Below are 11587 nucleotides of genomic sequence, written 5' to 3'. Positions count from 1 at the left end.
TGGACGTTCCTCCGCGGTGGCACACAGTGCCCTAATTATGCAAGTTTTACTGTTCTCCACACAAGGTGTGTGACTGAACCACCCCAGAGGAAAGGTAATCCCAGGTCGCTCGCTCCTACCGCTTGGAGAAGAGCGGTCCAAGGTCAAGGTTGTGTAGAAGACCAGGGTGGCGTTTCAATTGCACGGTGATTACGCAATCCTACTTGAACCGCCGGTGCCCCTTTCTGCTCCGGGAGTGTTGTTTCCTCCTCTTAGCTGCTCTCCTACTTCCTTCTTCTAATGCACGGGCTCTAATGTCACGGGTGCCAACTCTGGAGCCTGTCAGGAGCCTGCTGGGTTATTGTTGTTATTATTATTCCGGTGTTCTCTGAGGGGGAGCTATTCTAGCCGGCCCTCATCCCCATTATCGTCCACGCTGGCGGCTCCATTCTGTCTCGGGTGGCCGCTGGCTTGGTTCATTTTTATGAATGAAGGCCTGGGTTGGGTTACGTGGGCGCTGATTGCGGGTTTCCTCTGCAGCGCACATCTGTTTCCTGAGCAGGCCTCTCCCTTGAATGGCTAACTACAGGCCCCGCCAAAGTGGGGGAGGCATCGACAGCAGGAAGAGTGGGGCGGGCATCCTGGGGACCTCCTCCTTCCCACGCCCCTCCCGGGCTGAGTGCCAACCGGGGAGGCTTTTCCCTGCGAGCTGATAACCCGGCACAGACACTTCCTAGATTCTGGGTTCCTGGCTCCTGTGCCGGCTCGGTGATTCTCCCGCGGCGCCCCTAAGCCAAGAGACCTCCTAACGGTCCTCTCTGGAAGCAGTCAGGGCCCGGCAGCTTATTAACTCTTTACGTCCTTTTTGTAAAACTGGTGCCTAGGCATTAAAGGAGGAGGCAGGGTTTTTCCCTCGTGCTTGAAGAACGCCGCTGATGAGTAGTAGGCTGCCTGTGGCAGAGAGCTCTCTCTCTCTCTCTCTTTGCCCCCCCCCCCAAAGTCTTGGGTACATCTTCCCAGGTTTCTGGCCCACCTGGGTTTTCCAGGAGCTGCTGGGCATCTCTCTTCTCGAAGATAAGCCGCACGGGAAGGAACGCAGCGCACTGTCAAGGTGAAGTGGTAAAGTGCCCGGAGCAGGCGTGTCTCTTGGCACGTGTTAGCTGCACATGCCCCCTAAGCTCCACCCAGGCCCCGGGAGGGTGCCCTGGTGGCCCGGGGTCCCTGCTGAGCAATCCCACACCGGTGTGAGGGTCTGGGGTTGCTTGGCTCTGATCTGCACCTTTTATGCATCAAAACCTCCCCGGGAAATTTGTTTCCTTTAGAAAACAGTGTTTGGGCTCTACCTTTGGGAGGAAAGTTTCCTCTGACTGTCGCTTATAGACTCTATTTCTGGATGAGTGACGGGGGCTAACTGACACCTGCCCCCCATAGTTGGCTCGGGACAAACTGTCTATGCCCTGGACTGTGAGCGTGGACCTTTCCCGAGGCTCACGTGGGCACTTCTCAACACGTCTCTTCCACCGCCCCTCTGCGTTTTCTTTTCCCGCACGGTGATATTTTCACGTCAGTGTTTATATCTATCGTTTGTTTAAACACAGACATTTGAGAAATAGGAAACATAGACAAATTGGAAGCACTCTATTTAGCGTGCCTGTTGAATTGCCTCGAGATTCTGATGGGCCTGCCCAGCAGTTAAAATTTCTTAGAATTTTATTTGAATGAGAACAGAGGATTTGCATCCTAGTGGGTCTTTTTATATTCCACACCGTCCGCTATTATTTAGCTTGAGCCAAAATTGCCAAAAAATCACAACCCCTTTGGTTTCTACATCTTTAAAGAAAGATGTTTGAGGTTCAAAGTTAGCCAATAACATGATATATTTAGGAGTTTGTGAGAATGGACACGGGAAAATTACCCTTTTCTGGTTTAGGGATGATCCAAGCAGAACCGCAAAGAGCAGGTTTTCTCTAAAACGAGCTCCGTTTTGGCGTCTGGGTGGCGCAGTCGGTCGAGCGTCCGACTTCGGCTCAGGTCATGATCTCACGGTTCGTGCGTTCGAGCCTCGTATGGGGCTCTGGGCTGACAGCTCGGAGCCTGGAGCCTGCTTCGGATTCTGTGTCTCCCCCTCTCTCTGCCCCTCCCCTGCTCACACACACTCTCTCTCTCTCTCAAAAATGAATATTTAAAAAAATGGAAAAAGATGAGCTCTGTTTTAAATGAGAAAAGAGCAACACACCCTCATTTTCCCCCACTGTCCCAAACATGATTTTATTCCCTTTAAGAGTCTACACCTTCAGCTCTAGACCACTCATTCTTTTGCTGCATTTTTGGAGGCACTGTGCCCCCTCTTTCAAAATTTACTAAGCAAAATACATTTTTTTTCATTTTTATTTATTTAGTTTGAGGGGGGTGGGCCGAGAGAGAGGGAAAAAGAGAGAATCCCAAGCAGAGCCCGATATGGAGCTTGATCCCATGACCCTGGGATCATGACCTGAGCCTAAATCAAGGGTCAGATGCTCAACCAACTGAGCCATCCAGATGCCCTGCAAAATACAATTCTTAAGAAATCTATAAACCAGGGAGCAAGTTTGGCATATATACATATATATATATATATATATATACACACATACATATATATGTACATACACATATATACGTATATATATGTATATATATGTATATATACACACACATATATATACATATATATACGTATATATGTGTATATATATGTATATATGTGTATATATACGTATATATATTCTTATATACTCTTTCTTTCTGGCATATATATATATATTTCTTTCTTTCTTTCTTTCTTTCTTTCTTTCTTTTGTTTTTCATTTGCTGAGATTTACCTAGAAGGAATTGAGGGAGCTGCAAATCTGAGGCTCTCACGCCTGGCAATTTGACCCTGGAAACAATAATTTCAGTTGCACACTAGATTAGCTGTACATTTTTGAAACATGTATTATAGGGGGATAGTTTCAAGTGGTTGGAAGGCTTGGATAAGGGACCTCAGTTTGTAGAGAATCTCCTGTGGGTCAGGGTTTTGCCATACTCTGGCCGGATATCAAGCGGCCCACTGTGTTGGGAAGGAAAAGGGAAAAGTCAAGGCTGGGATGAAATGAATTCGGTTCATCAAAGGCAGCTTCATCCCATGTGTAAATTCAACCACCAGATTGTCACTATTCGCTCAGACCTCTTTCCAGAGTCTCTGACTCCTGTCTTCAGTGCCCTGCAGACGTCTTTGCTTCAATGTCCCTTAAATGTCTCTACCTCAGTATGTCCAGAGCTGAATTCATTATCCCTTGTCCTTAATTGATCTCTCTTGCAATGGAATACTAATTCTCTTCGTTGTAACCCTCTCGGACCACTCTTCCATACCGTCTGCAGAATGATCCCAGTAAAACCCAAACCTAATAGTGTTTCTCTCGTGATTAAAAATCTTTAATTTCCCCATTGCATTTGAAATTCATTTAAAGTCCCTTCGAGTTTTTCACCGTCCCATCTTTGCCTACTTTTCTACCACTCAGGCCTTTCAGCCACATACTTAGGGTGACGTTTTCTTTTGGGGTGCTGTTCTATCTGTTGTCACATGTGTCTAGACTCTTGGGACCACCCCAAACACTCCCCCAGCTGTCCCCTGTCCCTGGCCACCGCTAATCTATTCTCCACCCTGAGGGTTTGTCTTTTCCTTAATGCCCTACAAATGTAATCCTACAGAATACAGGCTTTCAATATTGGCTCCATTCGTTCATCACAATGCCTTTACGATTCATCCACGTTGGTGGGGGCGCTGACTGACTTCGGCTCAGGTTATGATCTCATGGTTCGTGGGTTCAAGCCCTGCATCGGGCTCTCTGCTCTCAGCACAGGGTCTGCTTTGAATTCTCTGTCTCCCTCTCTCTCTGCTCCTCCCCAGCTTGTGCTGTCTCAAAAATAAATGAACATTAAAAAAAATTAACCCACATTGGTGAGCGTGTCGAGTTCCTTCTTTCTATGGCTGACTTAGATTCCATTGTACCCAGGTGCTGCTGTATTCACTCCCCAGTTGGGGGACATTTTGGGTGTTTCCAGTCTGGGACAACTATGAGTGGAACTGTTATAAACAGTCACGCACAGGTTTTTGTGTGGACACACATTTTTATTTCTTTAGGGCTAATGCCCCGGAGTAGGATTGCTGGGTCACATGATAAGGGCATGTTTAACTTTATAAGACTTGTAGTTGCTTCTGATGTAGTCTTAGTCATGTGGGCTGTTATAATAAATAAACACCAGAGGCTGGAGGGCTTATAAATGACACAAGCTTATTTCTTGAAAAAAAAAAATTAATGTTTATTTTTAGTTTGGAGAGAAAGAGACAGAGAGAGAGAGAGAGAGAGTGAGCAGGGGAGGGGCAGAGAAACAGAGACAGAAACCAAAGCAGGCTCCAAGCTCTGAGCTGTCAGCACAGAGCCGGAAGCGGGGCTCAAACTTGTGAACCACGAGATCATGACGTGAGCTGAAGTCGGGTACTTAACCGACTGAGCCCCCCAGGCGCCCCCACAAGCTTATTTCTTACAGTTCTGGAGGCTGGGAAGTTTCAGATTGGATGTCTGGTGAGGAGGGGCCACTTCCTGGTTCACAGACAGCCTTCTTCTCCCGGGGTCTTCACCTGGCATGGGGCGGCAGGGGGATGGGGGGCTTGTGTGAGGACACTCATGCCATTCATGGGGGCTGCCCTCTCCCAATCCAGTTACCTCCCCAAGGTGTGATTTGCTGACCCCATCACGCTGGAGACTAGGTGTCAACATACGAACCTGGGAGGGGACCCAAGCGTTCCGTCCAAGGCACACACACAGCCAGGTTTGGAAAGCGTGACTGTGTGTATTATCATCCCCATGTTAGTGTCTCCCATAAACGACAGGCTGCTTGCAGACAGAGACTACACGTGTTACTTTTGTAACCTCTGTATCCCTAAAACCTGAGTGCCACCATGTGCTTCTTTATAGTCACATAGATAAGAGATGTCCTCCACGGGGCTGATACGTGGGGTGTCTACAGGCTGCCCCCCCCAGCGGCACCCCCAGAATATTCGACACACCTGCAAGGTGATTCTAACCCCCCCTCCTCCATGCAACACAATTATTTTTAGTGACCATCGTGTAACAATTGGTAATAATAGTGTATTCTTGATTTGTTCTTTAATCTTAAAACAAACAAAAAATAGCAGTTAAGCAGTACAGATTCAGTAAAATATTTCATGAACTAGAATTTGCATCTGCCACACACAAAAATATTCCGTCTTGCAATTTGCTCTGTCTCACTGTTTTAGATTTGAACCATAAATAAAAGCTCAAAAACGATCACCTTGAAAGGCAGCGTGGAAATAACTCAAGCCGTGCTTGCCTCTATAGTTACTGGACTGTTGGTCCCTATTTAGAACCTAGGGTTCAAATACAAGCATCTGTCTTAGCACAGAGGCCGGAGAAGTACCCGGTGCACGCTTGAACAGGTGGGTACCACCAGGATCCCCCCTCCAAAAGGAGGCAGGTAACTGAGCCTGGAGCAGGGTCCCCCCTACCCCTAACCTGAGTTCTCTGGATGAAAGTCCAGGTAGCATCGATGTTTACTAAATATAAATGCATTAACTGACGTGGGCATACCTGCACTGGTCCCCTAGGGCTGTAGGAACAAAGGTCCCACACACTGAGCAGTTGAAGGCAACAGGGTTTTATTCTGCCCCTGTTCAGGGAAGACGGAAATCCAAGATTAGGGTTCTGGAGGCCTGGGTTCCTTCTGGAGTTGCACCGGAGAATCTACTCCAAGCCCCACTCGTGGCTGTCAGGCTTTCGGGCTGTCATAGCCGCAGCCGCTGGCCTTGCCTGGCTTGTGGGGATGCGGCTCACCCTCCTGCTTCTATCCTGCAAACTTCTCCCTGCTGGTCTGTTTCCCTTCCCATAAGGACACCAGTCAGATTGGATTAAAGGTCCACCCAATTTAGCCTGAATACATCTGCAAAGACGCTCTTTCCGAATAGTCACATTCACAGGTACCAGTGGTTAGGACTTGAATGTCAGCTTTTGGGGGGACGCACAGTTCAACACAAAAGCACGCCAAACTCAACCGTGAAGCAGCCGCTGTTTGGAACTTGGATCAGCGAATGCTTTCCTGTGCTTGGATTTCATCACTGGGTTTACGGTGGTTAACTTTGGTGACAATAAAGGCAGATCTATTTTAGTGGGTTTTGTGATTGTGCTTAAGTTCCTTACTAACGGGACTTAGTGCCTTTGTCCCCGGCCCAACCCTTGGGAATCCTGTGCTTGAAATTCCTGACAATGGTCCTTCTGCCTTAAGGCCCTGCTTTCCAAACAGAGGTAGGACACCAGGAAAGCAAAATGATGGCCTATTGTTACAGGGTCCTTGAAGCTCTGGAATAAACATCACTTTGCTTCCAGAACGAGTGTCACTGGGTGGCAAGCAATTTTAATATAATCATGAATACGGTGTAAACTAGGTTGCGAATTCTTTGTAGACTTTAAAAATTAGGTCGGAGACAACCAAACAGACCATAATCCCAGATAGAGCCCGCAGTTACTTTCCTGTGTCATTAGGTGAAACTAAGACACGGCGGGACGTGTCATCTCACACGGATCAGACACGGAGTGTTTCTAAGCATGACTTTACCACCTCTTTGCTCTAACTCATAAATGGCCATGGAAATAATCCCACCTTCTCATTATCTCAGTAAACAGTTTGTGAGCACACATCACACGGGAAAGAGCTTCTGAGTCCTTCGAGACGTGTTTCCCAAGGGCTTGGAGCCGGCTCACGGCAGGGTGGGTGTTCTCCACCCCCTGCATAGAGTCAGGTAGTAAATATTCTAGGCTTGTGGGTCAGACCTCTCTGCCCTAACTGCTTAGCCCTGCCATTGTAGCCTGCAAATGTCCACGGACAACACATAAACCAGTGAGCGTGGCCCTGTTCCAACACGACTCTACAAAAACAGGCGTTGGCCAGATTTGGTCCCTGGGCCGCGGTTTGCCGACCTGTGACTTAGAGGAGACATCGCTGGGCGGACGAAGCAAGCAGTGATAGTGTGGAGAGGGCAGGGGAGTTTTCTACGTGTTAATCTTCTGTCTTTACGGAAACTTGGGGTTTTTTATGCTCTCACAAAACAAAATTGCCGTGGAGTCTACAAGTGAGGCTTTGATTTCGGCAGTTCTGACCCTTCACTCACGTGCTGCCTGTCCTTTGAGATGCTGAGACATCACCCAGCGATGGGGGACAGGGAAAGGGGGGGTGTCCTCTCCATCCCTCACCCCTGTGCTGAGCTGGAAGGTTTTGGAACCAGGGTTTCCCAGGCTGTGGGGTCCTGACTCTCTGCAGGTCATTACAATCAATTCAGTGGGTCATAACCCACATTTAAAAACAGATCTGGGGGCGCCTGGGGGGTGCTCAGTCAGTTGTGTCTGACTCTTGGTTTCGGTCATGATCTCACGGTCCATGAGATTGAGTCCCAGGTCTGGCTTTGTGCTGGGAGCTCAGAGCCTGCTTAGGATTCTCTCTCTCCCTCTCTGTGTCCCTCCCTCCTCTCGTGCACACGCTTTCTCTCTCTCTTTCTCTAAATAAATAAATAAAATAAAACTTAAAAAAAATAAAAATAAGAAACAGACCGGGTTTGACAGTGTGAGGCCAGCGTGGAAAATAACGAGGCACATCATTTACAGGGCACAGCATTTCGTGACTGCGGTTCACCTGAGCTCAGGTGCGAGAGGCTTCGCCCGTCATCACGCGGAACTAGTGGTAGGAAAAGAAAGTCGTTCCTGTGAAGTGATAGCTTTGCAAGGGCGCAGCCAAGTCACTGATGGTTTTTCTGTTCTGTTCTAGGTGGGTGTGGCAGTGGTGAAAAATACAGAAACCCACATAGAAAGATCTTGCACTTGGATGGCTTCCTGAGGGCTTAAGTACTTTAAAGAAGTCCTGGGAAGAATTAGGGAGAGGCACTAAGGTGCTGTTTGCTGTCTCTTGAGAAATGCTCCGGTCCATCTGCAAGATCTGCCTCTCTCTCTGAGCACATATTGGCCCACGAGAGTGTAACGTACGCACAGGGGACGTTGTGACTGCTGTTCACCCTGGGCAGGTGGCGGGTCCCAGCTTCTGTCTGTGGAGACACTTCTCCATTGGCAGGGGCCCTCCCCTCCTACCTGGGGGCTGATGTCAAGGTAAGAACCACATTAGGAGAATGAAAAATGGTTGGCTTTTTTTTTTTTATGTTTATTTTTGAGAGAAAGAGAGAGAACACTGTCAGCTTGGAGCCTGATGTGGGGCTTGAACCCACAAACTGTGAGATCATGATCTGAGCCAAAATCAAGTCAGATCCTTAACTGACTGAGCCCTTCAGGCGCCCCAAGAATGGTTGGCTTTGGTCTCCCCTTTCCACTGTCCCCTGGTCACTGCCAGGACCGACTTGTGGTGCAAGGCACAGAAGACTTCGAGGACAAGCCCCCGGCCTCCCCACGGCCTCCTTCTTGGCAGTCAAGTGCCAAGGACTAGCACTGCTAGTGCTAGGACTATCACTAGCTCTGCAAGGACTGATGGACCTGTGCTCGCAGAGGCCTGTGCTCACCTGCCCTGGTAGGAGCTGGGCCTCTAGCAGCATCAGCCGGCCTCACTGCTCCAGCAGGGCTGGGAGAAGCCAGCAGAAGGTAATTCACACAGCAGCAGATGGCCTCAGTGGTCATGCTAAAGGCAGGGAAAAAAATTGACGTTCGGAAGAGCACACCACAACCCAGAATTCTGCTTGCAATGTTGAGGCAAGCAAGGATTTACACTGAGCGCACAGAAGATGATAGAAATAACAAGGCAGGAAACGCCAGGCACCTGACTCGTGCCCTGATGTCTGAGGCCTGAGCAGTGCCTGCAACCCAGGCCAGGCTTCCAGCAGCTCTCGGCCACGGGGCCTGGGGCCTGGGGGCTGGGGGCTGGGGCCTGGGGGCTGGGTCCGGGGCCTGGGGCTGGGACCTGGGCCTGGGTCTGGGGCGTGGGGCTGCGACCTGGGGGGGCTGGGGGCTGGTTTGGGGGCTCGGTCTGGGGGCTGGTGTCTGGGGCCTAGGGGCTGGGGCTGGGGGCTAGGGCTGGGGCCTGGGGCCTGGGGGCTGGGGCTGGGGCCTGGGGCCTGGGGCTGGAAGCTGGGGCCTGGGGGCTGGGGCTGGGGGCTGGGGCTGGGGGCTGGGGCCTGGGGCCTGAGGGCTGGGGTCCGGGGCCTGTGAGCACATGTCTGCACCACCGGCGAATTCTAGCACAGAGGAAGAAATGTCTTCTCCCAGAAGGGTGGCGGGTTGGGATGGTACTCTGGAACTTTTAGTTACCTTCTCTTCTAACATCCATTTATGAGAAATCAGCGCAGTGACTGAGGTTGTGTGTTGTCTGCTTTTCGAGAAGCCCTGGGCAGAGAAGGGAGGGGTCTGCGTATTCACCGCAAACGCTGTAGATCAACAAATACTCAGCTTAGCCACCTGAATGAGTGAGCTCAAAGCACCTGGCGGTCTTTTATCAATGTATTTCATTGTTACTACCACTCACTATTTATTATATTGTAATTATTAGATACATATTTTATTAAAAGTATACATATGAAAGATTAGGACTACAGGCACTCATATCTTCACCACCCAGCCTCGCTGCACGTTATTAGCATTTTTCCGCACTGCTTTGGACATCTTTTTAAAGATTTAATACATCCAAGTCCGTGGGGGCCCATCCTCCTTACCATCCCCTCTAACGTACTGTGAGCGACCGTTTCTGTCGGGCAGCAGGGGTGAAGGCCTGGCTGTGCTGCCTGTCTCTTTCCCTGTGCGAGCGACGCACAAGCGACAGGTCACAGGGTGTGAGGGAGGAGAGTTCCACATAAACGCCCCGTCTGCATCAGCCTTGGTGTTGGTTTTGCGACGGAGAAGACATACCTTCTACTATAGGGGTCCGTTCTTCCCGGGCAGCAGTTTCTGTGGCGGGGTGCCGAGACACCCGGCCGTGGAGTAAACACGGGGCTATAGGGTGAGGTGGGAGCCCCGTACCTGCCTCAGTGTCAAGGTTGGCACTCTCAGCTGCATGAGGAATTATGGTTATGTTTTCCGCATTTCTGCACAAAGGTAGCTTTCTAGTAATGGCCACGGACTGCTTCTGGTTATGAGGACAGAGGGAGTTTTTCTGTTGTGGTGCCGGGGTCGGCGCCCTGCTGTTAGTGAAACTTCCACGAGCGTGCGATCCCCGACAGACTGAGGCCTGGCCTGGGACAGGGCGAGGTTCCTCCTTGCCATTCCCAGTGAGCGAGGACAAGCGTTCTGGAGGAGCTGTTCCAGAAAGGGATCGGGTGGGACCAGGAGGCCAAAGCCAGGGTGTAAACCTTTTGCGAGAGGGGCTTGGGGGGCAGGTGGGTTTTCCCAGGGCCAGTCACCCTGGGCAGGTGCCTGCGATGTTGCCAGTGCCGTGGATGCCAGGCCTTCTGCGGAGAAGCCCACGGGCAGGTGTTCTGAGTGCAACGGAACCACCACCCTGCTCCCCCTCATTCGCGTGCATTCCTGGCGCTGGTTTCAAGGGAGCCTAAGTGAGGCTGGGAAGCTCTGTGACAGTTGTCGGGGCGGCAGGAGCAAGGTACCTTCTCGACACAGGCGTGCTGCACCTCTGCGGTCTCTGAGCTTTCCGGCCGCCAAGCAGGGCACGTCAGTCAGTGGAAACCATACAAGAGATGCCGGAAGCCAGCGTCTGAGGCTGCCCATGAGGCATGTCTGGTGGGAACAGCATGGGGATTCTGGAAAGACAGAGAAATGCAATCCTAAGGACTTTGACTTTATACTCATCTCAGAAAGGAAGCCATTTGGAGGCTGTGGAAATGTATAAAGCTCCAAAGGCTTTGGACCCAGCATTCCAGGGGGGTTCAAGTCTGGCCCCCGGCTGGACACCTGCCAGCCCTTCCCATCATGCCCTTGTCCCAGGTAGCACATGCCCTACCCTGGGTTTTTCTTTCAGTTCCCTGTTTAAATGTCACCTTATCTTCGGGTCTTCCCTGCCCGCCTAGGCAAGCCCTTCCTCTCCATTCCCGATGTTCTGCTTGTTTTCCACCATTGTCCTCGTTGCCACCTGCCACACCAGATTACCAAGTGCAGCCTCATGGCCTCCTGTTTCTCCCTCCCGAATGTCGGTCAGTTCCGTGGGAACAGGTACTCGGTATATTTGACGTCCTGCATTATTACTGGCCTGGAGCAGCATCTGGCACAGACAGAATAAGTCCCCACAAACCGGTCGCTGAATGGATGAAAGATTGACGGGTGGCTCCACTCTGGATTCCTGGACACCAAAATCCGTGTCTTCTCTCATTTGTTTCTGTTTGTGTTTCATCTAAATAACTCATTTATATCTCTTCCAAAAATGATGTACAGTGTCTCACAAATGCACAGGGAAAAGGTAAAAAATAGGTAATGAGATCAGAGCCAGGTGAGAAATCAGGGTGGCCTCCCTCTTGCAGGCAGAGAGTGCTTATTCTGAAAGGTACATTCTAGCATATTCTCAGACAGAATGCAGGAAGTGGGGGATGTCTGAGGACGATGTTTCCCCAACCTCTTTG

Source organism: Panthera uncia, assembly GCF_023721935.1.
Source record: "Panthera uncia isolate 11264 chromosome A1 unlocalized genomic scaffold, Puncia_PCG_1.0 HiC_scaffold_16, whole genome shotgun sequence".
NCBI classification, from domain to species: domain Eukaryota; kingdom Metazoa; phylum Chordata; class Mammalia; order Carnivora; family Felidae; genus Panthera; species Panthera uncia.
Note: the sequence above shows the minus strand (reverse complement) of the source record.